Below are 12275 nucleotides of genomic sequence, written 5' to 3'. Positions count from 1 at the left end.
AGTATATTTTGTTAAAATAATTTCTTCTGCGCCTGTGGCGATTGATCTGATAATCTTCATCTGCTTTTGCCGTTGACTATTTCTGCAGAACACTCCTACCATATAAAAAACTCAAAAATTTGTATCTATCCTATTTTTCCCCTTCTCTTATAATTGGTTGTCAACCATGTTATGTTTTATACATAACGAATATTATGTTAACCATGTTATCGTTATTACGTTAACCATGTTATGTTAATACATAAAGAATATAGTTATATATATTTTCATTATTTTCAAAAAATTCATTAAGTTAACTTGATATTTTTAGTGAGCTTAACGAGATTGATTAGAAGAAAGATTGATGTGATTATTTATTATTAACATTGCATTGGTAAACATAATAACATAGCATAGTGAATATAGCATTTTTTCAAAAGCACCATGCTGTAATAGTTGTAGAAATATCCACGGCAAGATTATTTTCTTTTTCAAGGTTTTGTTGACGTTTGCATTACTTTATATTAGTAAATAAATTTAAATAATTCATATGATGCAATATAAAAAAAATATATGTAATGTGAAATTTGCTCAATTACTTAATTCTATACTAAATTTAAAAAATGGAAATTTTTATATCGTCAAAAATTCCGAGCTTGAAATTTCGACGAATCTCTACGCTTCAGAACTCCCCGAGTTCGGAAAATACAATTTTGGGATTATGTCTAATTATTTGTCTGTAAACGCAATAACTCAAAAATGCTTTGGGCTAGACTTAAAAAATTTAGCATACGAAATTAAGACCGAATTTTTATCAAATTTCAAACGAAATCCAGTCAGAGGAAATCTGTCTTGATGTTCGAGTACAATTGAACTGAATAACTACAAAACGTAACGAACTAGGCAGATAAAATTGGGGACATAGGTTCGGCATCTGTAATTCTCTTCAAATAAAACTCATTTCTTTCTGGTGAACACCATTTTATTTTCGGACGCATTTTTTGTGCCTCTTCAGGTAGACTGTTACAGATTAGGACACCACTCACAATCGGATGCCACGTCTAGGTCACAGAATCGTTCTTACACACACAACGTTAAGATACAATAAAGAATTAACACAAACTTTGTACTCGACAGATACGCCATCTATCGGCGTGAAGCTGTGACAGCATCTAAAATGTTGATTATTCTCAAATTTTGAACGAGATGTGTCCAAGGGTTGACCGTCTGTCGGTCTGTACTTTCGTATGCATGTAAATGCAATAACTTAAATTAGTGAGATTCAGTATGTGTTCTTGTGCTTACAACGACAGTTCCTTGTTAAATTATGATTTTATTTGATTGGTAAAAGGCGTCTCAAATGCATATTCGCACAATAGTTTCAATAAAAACACTAAATTCACTCCAAAGATCGGTATTTCATTATTACTGATCGTCAGTGCCTTGCAAAGTATTCGCAGCCTTACCCAAGGTCCACAATTTTATGCAGGAGAAAGGGGAGTAAGACCTTTGGTGGAAAGTTTTTTACAAGAAAGCTTTGGGGAACCATTCTTGCAGAAATTGAATTATCTCTGTCTGTGAATACGGTAACTCGACGGCGTTTGCAGCTAGATATGAAATTTCATATGTGGTCTTGACGCCAAATTTGTAGATTTCTATCAAATATTTGTACAAAGTATGAAATACCATGTACAAAGAATTTTTTATTTTTTATTTTTTAATGTTTACAAGTGAACGCGATAACTACAAAATTCAGAGCTGGATGGATAAAAAATTTGTACACAAGTTTAGCATCTGAAGTGTTAGATCCCTGTTAGATTTTGAATTAAATCTACCAAAGGTTTGACCGTCTATCTGTCTGTACTTTCGCATGCATATAAACGCAATTGCTTAAATCAATGAAATTCGGTATGTGATCTTGTTAAAATTGTAGTTCTATGTCAAATTTTCATTTCAGTCAGTCGGGAAAAAGTCTCCCAAATTGATTTTCGTTTTCTTCACTATACTACGAAGCACTAAATGCTCATGCACTGGAAGAAGAAAATAAAATCTGAGCACTCCTGGCTTACACAGCCTTACTCATCCCCAGAATTTTTATGCTGCTTGGAAGAGGAGTAGGAGAGAAAATTTCAAAAAGACCATTTACGTTGGTGACTGTTTATAAATGGAATAAATGTAAATATTCCTTTCTTAAATTGGGTTTTTGTGTAATGAAGACCTGGTTCAAAGAATTGTATACGTGCTTACAAATTCGACAGACCAACTTTCAAAGCATCAAGTTTTTCTGAATTATTCTTATTTAAATCTTCTGATGTCGGTCCACAGATGTACACTTTATTGTTAATGTTAGTCCATTGCAAAAATTTTTTTCCAGTGGAATAGTGTTTTAAAACTTTCGTACTTCATCAACTGTTGATTTTTCTTATTTGTAAAATCTGATGTTTCACATAATAAGCGGATGCAAATAGGTCTACAAAATATTGCGGAGGTGGGATCTGGGTTTTTCTAAATGGTTTTCTTTTGTTCATTATATTATCAATTAGTTTTGCAGATACACTGATGCTTTGGAAGATATTGGCATCGCTATCATTTATGTTTTTAATTTTTTGCTTAAATCATGATTGCTGAGAGTTGCACCATCCCCATTTGGATATTAATTCTGTATTAGGTAATCGTTTTGACTTACCTATGAAAATTTATAATTACATCTTCCTAAAGTATTATCGGAAAAAAATGGGTTTTGTGTTTTCTTTAAACTAAAAGAATTACCTTTTTAAAGATATCAGTTTCATTTCTGTACATTTTTTTTTCTTTTCTCATAATATTTTAAACTTAATTCGATACACAATCTGCTACAATGTTTTTTAATGTTATGATAAAATTCAAATTCATCCATCAAAGCCTTCAATCGCTTGTTTTTGCCAATATTAAAAAATTGCTTTCATTGGACAATAGTTCCGAAATAAGGTTCTCGCTTTTTTTTTTTTTTTTTTTACTTTTGCTCTTAATTATTGCAGACTGATTCTATTATATTCATATTTTTCAGTACTATTAAATAACAAAGTGAAATTTTAAAACAATGCATTCTTTTTTCAATTCCTACTATTAGTTCACACTCTCCCTATATATATATATATATAATCTTGTTCAAATTTTTAATCGTTAATAAAATACTTTTTATTCATCCACTCAAGTTCAAATACATTTTTTTTAAACTTGTAGTGGATGACACTTGATGTTAATACAGTTTTTCTTTCAAATATTAATTAATTAATTAAATTTGTCCAGTAGTTTCTATTTGGTCGCCAAGTTTGTCGCCAAGCTCTGAGATTATTGACGATATCCGATTATCTGAGATATCCGATCATAAATAATATAAAATATATATAAATAATATAAGAAATAAGTAGGAATTCAATTTTAAAAATTTTGCCACTTAATATTGTAATTCTGTCATATGTATATACATATTTATATTAATTGTAATTATTTAATAAAAAGTAACTAAAATAAAGAAAATAATTTCCTGATCTAAGTAGGAATTGACTTAATTTATATATATATATATATATTAGTATCTAAAATTAGAGCTAAAAATCCTAAAAAATAACTTTTTTAGGTTTGAAATTTTTATTACATTAAAAATGAAATTATTTCAATTAATAAATAATTTAAAAACAAGGTTATAACTTTTCTCTGAACATAAATATAAAGATTATTTATTTACAATCTGTCATTCATTCATAAAAAAATATGTCTTTGAACGTTATACCAAATCTGAAATAGGAAAAAAAAAACTCTTCCACTCGATTTTTTTTTCCTTAGTTAAGGATAGGAGCTATGGTATATGATTAATTCATGTTCGGATATGGTTGAAACGCCAATTATAGCGTACGCACTGTTATAGCATACGCATTTCACTGTTGTTGCGCAAATTTAACATTTTACATTTTTGGCCAAGTTTTTACCACAAATATTTCACAGTTCGTCGGCCAATTTTTTCGTAACCTTTTTGGTTTTTCTTATAGTTTTCTCGTATATGTTTACTTTTCGAACTCTGGGTCTTTCCATTTAAAACAATTTTAGGACATAAATTTTTTGTCTGTCGAATTCAAAAATTTTGCTTGCATTGTGTCCATAATGTCTCATAAGAAACTTAAGCGTCAACATGGCTCGAGTATCAATTAATTCCGCTCATGTTTTTTTAGAAAGCGATCTAGAAACACAGTTTTTTTTCAAATGGAAAGGCAATTCCATCAAGCTATTATTGTGGATGATGATATTTAATATGAAATATATGATTTTTGCTTTAGATTCAGAAGAGATATCCAATGTAAAGGATCTTTTGCGAGAATCGCATCAATAAGATCGGTTAGACTCCTAGCACAATCACGCCACCTAGGACAAGCTCGTGGTTTGCTCTCCAAAAACAGGTTTTGACAGCCGAAATGGATGGAGGAAACAAAATGTCAAAGTACTCGCCGAAATTTTCAATCCTCAAAGACTGAATAATTATATTCGACCTGGATGACATGACTGGCGAGAAAAGGCAGAGATAATACTTTTCCTAAATTTAGATCCTTATTAGTCGCCAAACGATACAGTATACGAATTCACAGACATTTTGGTTTATTTGTGAAAAAGAATACGAAACTAAATTGCATGTTTTAAAAGCTCTCTATATTTTAAATATATTTTTATGTGGTAAAATTTGTAATATTCGTTTGTATTAATTTAAATAATTTATAACTTAAGTTTCAGTTAGAATTTAGTATTTTTAAAATTTCACCTATATTCCTTTTTACACATTTTTAGTTTGATAGTTGAAAGAATCCGTTTAATAAACAAAGGGAGAGAGAAACATTTTTATAAGAAAAGTCTAGATGCATAAATTCTTAAAATTCTACTGTCTTCAGATAAAAATCAAAACATTTCTAAATGGGCAAAAAGTGAGTTATTCAGCCAACAAAAAGAAAAAAATAATAAACGACATATCAAAAGTATTCCAATAGCTTTATATATTTTTGAAAACTTCATGGAAATATTTAACAGAAATAAATAATAAAAAAATTTCATAAGTGAAGATTAAAATTATCAAATTTGATTTCAATCTTTCATCAAAGAAGTAAAAAGTGTGTCCTCTCTGGGACACTATTCGATTGAAAACTGATGAGTAAACCTAAATATTAAATTTCTATATGTTTGAAAACTAGTTTTTCCTGAAGTAAATAAATTGTAGTAACTACACGGCCAATGCTGATTGGTTGGTTAATTGGGTTTAATGGCGCAAGAGCCAGATTTGGCCATGCTGCGCCAAACATATGGTTGAAATAGACACTGATGATAAAAATCTGTGATAAATTTAAAACTAGATTTATTTATTTATTTTATTTTATTTATTTATTTATTTATTTTATTTTTTTTTTGCATGAAACTGTCACAAAAGTCAAGGATAAAATTTATGATGAGACAACAAACAATGAATTATAAAATGAAATTATAGATTCGAGAACGTCAAACTTTATCAATCAATTGATAATACATGGACATATATATGAAAACTCTTCTCTGAAATTGAAGCTGATTAAAAATAAACGTAAATGAAATTACTTAATTTAATTTTTATTTAAAAAGCAAGTTTTGATAAATTGGTATAACGAAATTCTTAATTATGAGCCACTCTCTTGAGAATTGTCTTTAATATCTTGCTTTCTTTAATGAAACTGTGACAAAAGTCAAGGATAAAATTTATGATGAGACAACAAACAATGAATTATAAAATGAAATTATAGATTCGGGAACGTCAAACTTTATCAGGACATATACATTTTTACATGGACATATATATGAGAACTCTTCTCTGAAATTGAAGCTGATTAAAAATAAACGTAAAAATAAAGTACTTAATTTAATTTCTATTTAAAAAACAAGTTTTGATAAATTGGTATAACGAAATTCTTAATTATGAGTCACTCTCTAGAGGATTGCTTTTAATATTTTGCTTTCTTTAATATTGGTTTTAATATCTTCTTGTAAATTTTGAAGTAGTTTTATGCAAAATTGTAAATATGATCACGTTTATTATTTAGTCTAAATTATATTCAAATTTAAGCAAAAGTTTTAATCATAATAAAACAACATAATATGAAACTTGTAAAAAGTAATTAATTAGGAATACTGTTAAAATAGCGTTCCAAAATGTAAAAGATTCTTGAATTTAATTCGAATAAGTTCGAATACTTGGTCCTTGTAATTTAAAGGAAAGCACCATATTACATTACTTTGAAAATACCGCAAAAAAAGATATTGATGCATCTAGGTAATTACGTATTTTACCGATTTAATAATATGACCCTACATATAGCTATTTAAAAATATATATTGGTGTAGTGTAAAAAATAATATTAAAAGATATAAAAATTAAAATATACATGAAAAAAAGGTGTCTATTCACAAACAATTTATATTCATCATTGTTTCATAATATACGTTTTCATTAAATCAAACATTAGTTGCAAACAAAACTTTTTTTTTTCATAAGAATTTATTACATTTTTTAATTTTTATCATTTACATCATAAAATTTACTAAGCACTTCATGATCTGCAAGTCACGCACATTTCTTCATCCATATTTTTATTTGAAATCCGTCACCATCCTCTTCCGAGCAGCACACATAACTTCCCAGTCTCTTCAAATTTAGTATTTATGCTTCTCAATCCATTCTTCGACATACAGCCTTTTCACAAGTACAGACCTTTCTACAGTGCATGAAAAGCACCATCTAGTGAACAAAATTTAAATTACAATTTATTGCAGTTTCCTCCCACCCCTCTGTCTTTGGCTCATACAAAGAATAAACCAAGTTTCAATGAAATATGTCAACCAGAACATGCATTGCGTAGGTCTGTTTCCTCTAAGTCCCCGATGTATCAAGAAAGCTAGCCACCTGGTTAGCCATCAAGGTTGCTAGCCACCTGAGTTAGCCTGCTAGGGATCAAGCGAAGTGGTCATTTCTTGAGTTTGTCGTTAAAGGTGGTCATTGTCCCCGGAGGTGGCTCTTAGAGTATAGGTTCCGGCTAGCACTAAGGTAATTGCCGAGACTGGGAATGATCAGAGCTGATGCTACCTTCCCATGTTGGGTGGGCTCCGTGATGGACGATGCCGTCGGGCCTGAAGGTAGAACTATGTCGTATGGGTAAATGAAAGCTTCGTCCCTTCAGTAGGCAACAAAATGTTACTAATATTTCCTCTGCTTCATTTCCAGCGTTTTTCATTATTAAACGCTTGTCTGGAAACAAAGAAAGTTTTCATGACATTTCGACATTTGTAGTTAAAAAATCTATAACGGACTTTGTTTGTGAAGTCAAATCGATTAAAAAACTTAAATCAGTCCATCCCAGCAGATAATAAAACTGAAGTCAATGTCTGCAATATCTGTATCTGTTGGCCCTCATGAAACGTTAAAATCTTCCAAAGGCTTTATTACCTGTTCATGTACCAGAAGAGGAAATCGCTGAAAAGCTTGCAAGTCAGGGCGTGATCCTTGTGAGGCGCATAACTTTACAGAGAGATTGCCAGCTCCTAAATACGAATCATCTAATGCTTATATTCAGAAATCAAGATTTTCCAGAATATATTTTTTTTCCGGATATATGCGTCTTTCTGGTATAGGCCTTTTATCCTGAACCCTTTACGACGTTTCAAGCGCCAGCGTTTTGGGTATTCCCAGACTTTCTGCTGCGGGACGCATTCATGCCACTGTTGTGCGGAAGTAGGCCACGAAAGTACTGAATGCACTGCAAAGGAGGATGTGTCAACTATAGAAGCGGTCATCCTTCTTTTTCTAGAAACTGCATGGTCCGAAATTGGAAAAAGAAATCCTCGCAACAAAAGTAAAACAGCAAATTACATATACAGAGACTGGTTGCATCAAAAGCACCTACTCCAGGCAATAGCTATGCTTCTCTTTCTCTGGATAAGGTTAAAAAGTCAAACATTCAGAATACACCAACTGAAAATATTACTTCAGAAACATCGTTCCCTGTTCGTAAACACATGCATACAGTTTCTAATCTAGTTCCATTGATTTCACAAACTGAAATTCCTTCTATTTCTCACATTCAGAAATGTGATACCATTTTCACCTTTGATACAATTCCCACTTTGCAGGATTTAGCTGGTAATAAAGCTGTAACATAGAAGAAGAAATTTAAAAATCAGCCTAAACATAAAACTAATATTGAAAACAAAGCAGTTACAGATAAAACCTCTAAGAAATCGACTTCACAGGTCCCATTTCCTCTTCCTATGGAAGTAGGCAATATTTCTCTTTCAAAAAATGCAGTAAAAGTTGTCATAAGTAATAATGAAAGTCAGTCACCGCATTCAAATTCTGAAGCTCCTAAGTCAAAAGATATCTCTCACCAAGTTACTAACAATGAAATCGAGGCCTCAACATCTAAGGATATCATAAAATATGATCTAAATGAAACCACAGAAGAAATTTTCCTGTTGTTTCAAAACAACCTACCATAAAAAAAAATTTCCTCCATTGAAGCTCTTTCGAACAGAATATGAATCAGAGCCCACTTCAGTGGGTGAATTTTAAAACATTTTATTCTAAAGTATCAAATACTCCTGTCCATGACAGTTTCTTAAAAAAGCACCATATCAAAAGACTGCAGAGAATTATTTTTTTATCATCGTTCGAAGCTTTATCTTTGTTCATTTGATTTCGAATTTTTACTTCATTGAAATGTTGGAGTTTTGAAATTCATTTAATACTGTTGGAACAATTATTTAATTTGAAATGAACTCAAAAAAGGAAGTTAAGAAATTTTAACTGCTGGATTTTAGTGTTCTTTTTACAGAAAAGTTGTTTTTTATTGTAAGTGCTACTGTTTTATAATTTTAACAATTTTGTTGCCTAGTGCCTTTACAACTACTATTTGTTTGGCGCAGTATAGCTAAATTTGGCTCTCGTGCCATTAAATTCCAATATCCAATCCAATCCAAAAGAACCATTGTCTCCCTCCTCCTATCAATATGGGAAGGAAAATGGGATCTTCAGATTGAAAATAAGTTATATCCCATTAAGCCATCCATTAGTTTGTGGCCTACTATTTCTATACAAGAGCTCGATATTAAACTGACTCTCTCCGAATAACACACACGTTTTATCCAAAAACATTTCACTTTTGGAGACAGCGCACCGATATGTCCCACATGTCTGGTCGTATTTTGCATTAAACACATTTTAATCGAATGTTCCTCATTTAACTCTCGCAGAAGTCGTTTTCTTTTTTTAAAAAATCATCGTCTTTATCAAACTTGGCGGGGGAGATGTACCACTCAAATATTTTCAAATTCTTAAAGGCTATTCGCTTTTTTACATACATCTAATATATTTTTGTGGTTTTTTAATTTATGTGACAGCTTTTAAAAAAATCATTATTAATTTTTTCCTTTTTCACTTCTGTTTTTAAATAATCATTGCTTATTTTAAATATCTGAATTTTATATATTCATTGTAATTTAATTAACTTTCGCCCTCTCTAACCGAAGTCGAAGGATTTTATACTTTAAAGCATTATTTTTATCTTGTTTGATTTTAGACCATATGTGTGTCACAGCATGGCCAAACATGGCCCTTGCGCCATAAAAATCCAACACAACAACAACCTATTTTCATCTTTTTAAAAGCTATTTGTTTTTTTTACGTGTAACTAATTCATTTTATTGTTAGTTTTAATTTGTCTTTGAAAAAAAAGAACGTTCTCTTTTCTCTCATTTCTTACTTCCGTTTTTGAATCAAATTTTCACATTTTATTTTTGTTGAGTATTTAAATGAATTTTATATTATTGTTGCTTTGTCAAACTCTGCACTTTTTTACTTGAATAGCATAATTAACTCATATTTTAAAATCTGGGTTGAAGTTAGATCGTATGTTTGGCATAGTATGGCCAAGAACAGCTCTTACGCCAAAAAAAACCCAAAACCAACTACTACAAGATCTTGTCACAGGGAGGTGCCAATCCGAATCAAAAAGTACATTGCAGGTGTAAAAGACAGAACGACAGGGTGTAACCGCATTTTCAATAACAGAAGTCTAAATGCTCAAAAAAAAATCAGGATAACCAACCCAACGACAAGTGGCTTCAATCTTACCGCTCCAATAGAAAGACATCGAATATTTAGAGAAATCTTTCTCAGATAGTTCACATCCTGACAATCAGGGTTTAAAATATCAAAAAGGAGAATTCTTTCTTTATTTCTTAAATATTATTCTAAACGTTTGACTACTTGTCAGGTAGACGTTTGCAATAAAAAATATAAAAAGACAAATTTATTGACTTAGACCACTTTTTATATTTTTAACAGATGTTTAAGGTGTTATTTGTTGAAAATTTCTGTTATATCACAATACTTTAATAAAAGAGTAAGATAATAGATAATATCGCATTTATTATCTCCGATTAAATTTTCTTAAATGGTTAAATATTACATCAGCTGAAGTATTTACAAAAACTCGTTCAAAAATAACGTTTTCAATATCTACACAAAGTTTTTCGATGACTTACAGCATTTATCAGCAGAATTTTAAATGTTCCTAGTTGCTTCAACTCGTCATTTTTTGCTTAGAAAAGTTTAATATCACGCACTTAATTGCCGTTAAAGAATTTTTTTTCTTGTTCAGAATTGTGTGTCTTTTCTGAGATACATGTATCAAATTGATACAGGTTACCTGAGATACCTGTTCAATGTATCAAATTTCTCTGATTATTAAGTAGAAGTTGAATCTGTAAACCAGTCAAAATGAACAACAGTATATTTGAGTAGCAAATTTCTCTTAATCCATGATGACTTTATGATGTACTTCTTGACAAATATCTCTTTATGACGGATTTTATGCATGGAATAGATTTGAATTTCTAAAATAAATGTTTCCATTCAACTTTTTGACAAGTGCTTCTAAATTTAAAAATGAGCATATTTCTGTAAGTTTACGGGTAGAAGTGTGAAACTGAGTGAGCGTAGATCAATGTAAAGGAAAATGTTTCACTAAATATTATATATCATATTTCGGGGCTCATATAAAAATTTAAGTTTGGTCTATGATTTTACCATTTGCTTGGAGCAGCATAATCAAGTATGGTTCTTGCGCCAGAAAACCCTAACCAACCAACCAACCAATGAACCATATAAAAATTTAATTTTTTTAGTTCATTTTTATTATCAACTACAAAAATTTTTATTATCAGTCCAAAAATTTTCACATAATTACCCGCCTTATTTAAGGAAAGTTTGTAACTGGAAGTATTTGTCCTGGGCAATATTTAAGGAAATAAACTCATCTCCCACTTTTGGGGGTATCCAGTTTATAATTCAAAATTGCATTTTGTATATCCAGTCCAGTTAAATCTGAGTTTTCCCTAAAAATGTTTTAAGGGCTGATATTCCAGGTAAAGCATCTGCTTGCATTTTCCTTCAATTATTTCCATCAATGAAAATTCATTGATCTTTTCATTATTATTCTTTACAGAATTTCAGAATCTTCCTCCACTCGAGAAAGTCTTTTCTTCATCATTAGTAATTGTGGATTCACAGTTAGTGTTTCAAATACAAGTAGTACTTTCAAAACTTTTATCCTAATTAGTTTTTGAAAACTCGCCATTCTTTCTTCGAAGAACTTGGTATTTCTGAATTGTTTTGATATTTTTTGGAAGGTAAAATATACAAAAGGAATTAGTGCAATACATAGAGTAATATTAATTCAAGTCCACAAATTTCAAATGATTCAAAAGATTTAAGCAATTCGTCCATAATTCTTGCACTCAAAAGTAACATCATTCTACTAGTTTGCGTTTATTATCTTTTATTTATATGAGTTTCAATGTGTTCGCAAAGACATTTACTGAAACATGCTTAAGAGAAGATATTAAACAATTAATACTTTTTCCCATCAACATTATTTGAATTGTAGCACTCTTTTCTAGCATTTCTATCCATATATCAAAAAATTAATATAAAATTGCAACTCTCTTTAATTGAACTTTAGATTTTTCAACACTCTGACGGATTATTTTACCTTTCAGTTCGATCCTCATTCTCCAGAAGTTTGAGTAAGTGAAAATCAGTAAGAATGAAATTTGAAATGTTCTGCTTCAAAAATTCTTCAAATATCCTTTGGAATTTAAATTTGAAGCTTCCTACAGTGAAGTAAAATACCGTTTTTCCTACCAAAAATGCTGTTTTCTCCTGTTTGGTGGACAAGATACTATAATTTCATTGA

The sequence above is a fragment of the Argiope bruennichi genome, chromosome X2 (assembly GCF_947563725.1).
Source record: "Argiope bruennichi chromosome X2, qqArgBrue1.1, whole genome shotgun sequence".
In the NCBI taxonomy this organism is placed as follows: Eukaryota; Metazoa; Arthropoda; class Arachnida; order Araneae; family Araneidae; genus Argiope; species Argiope bruennichi.
This window is presented reverse-complemented; position numbering follows the sequence as displayed.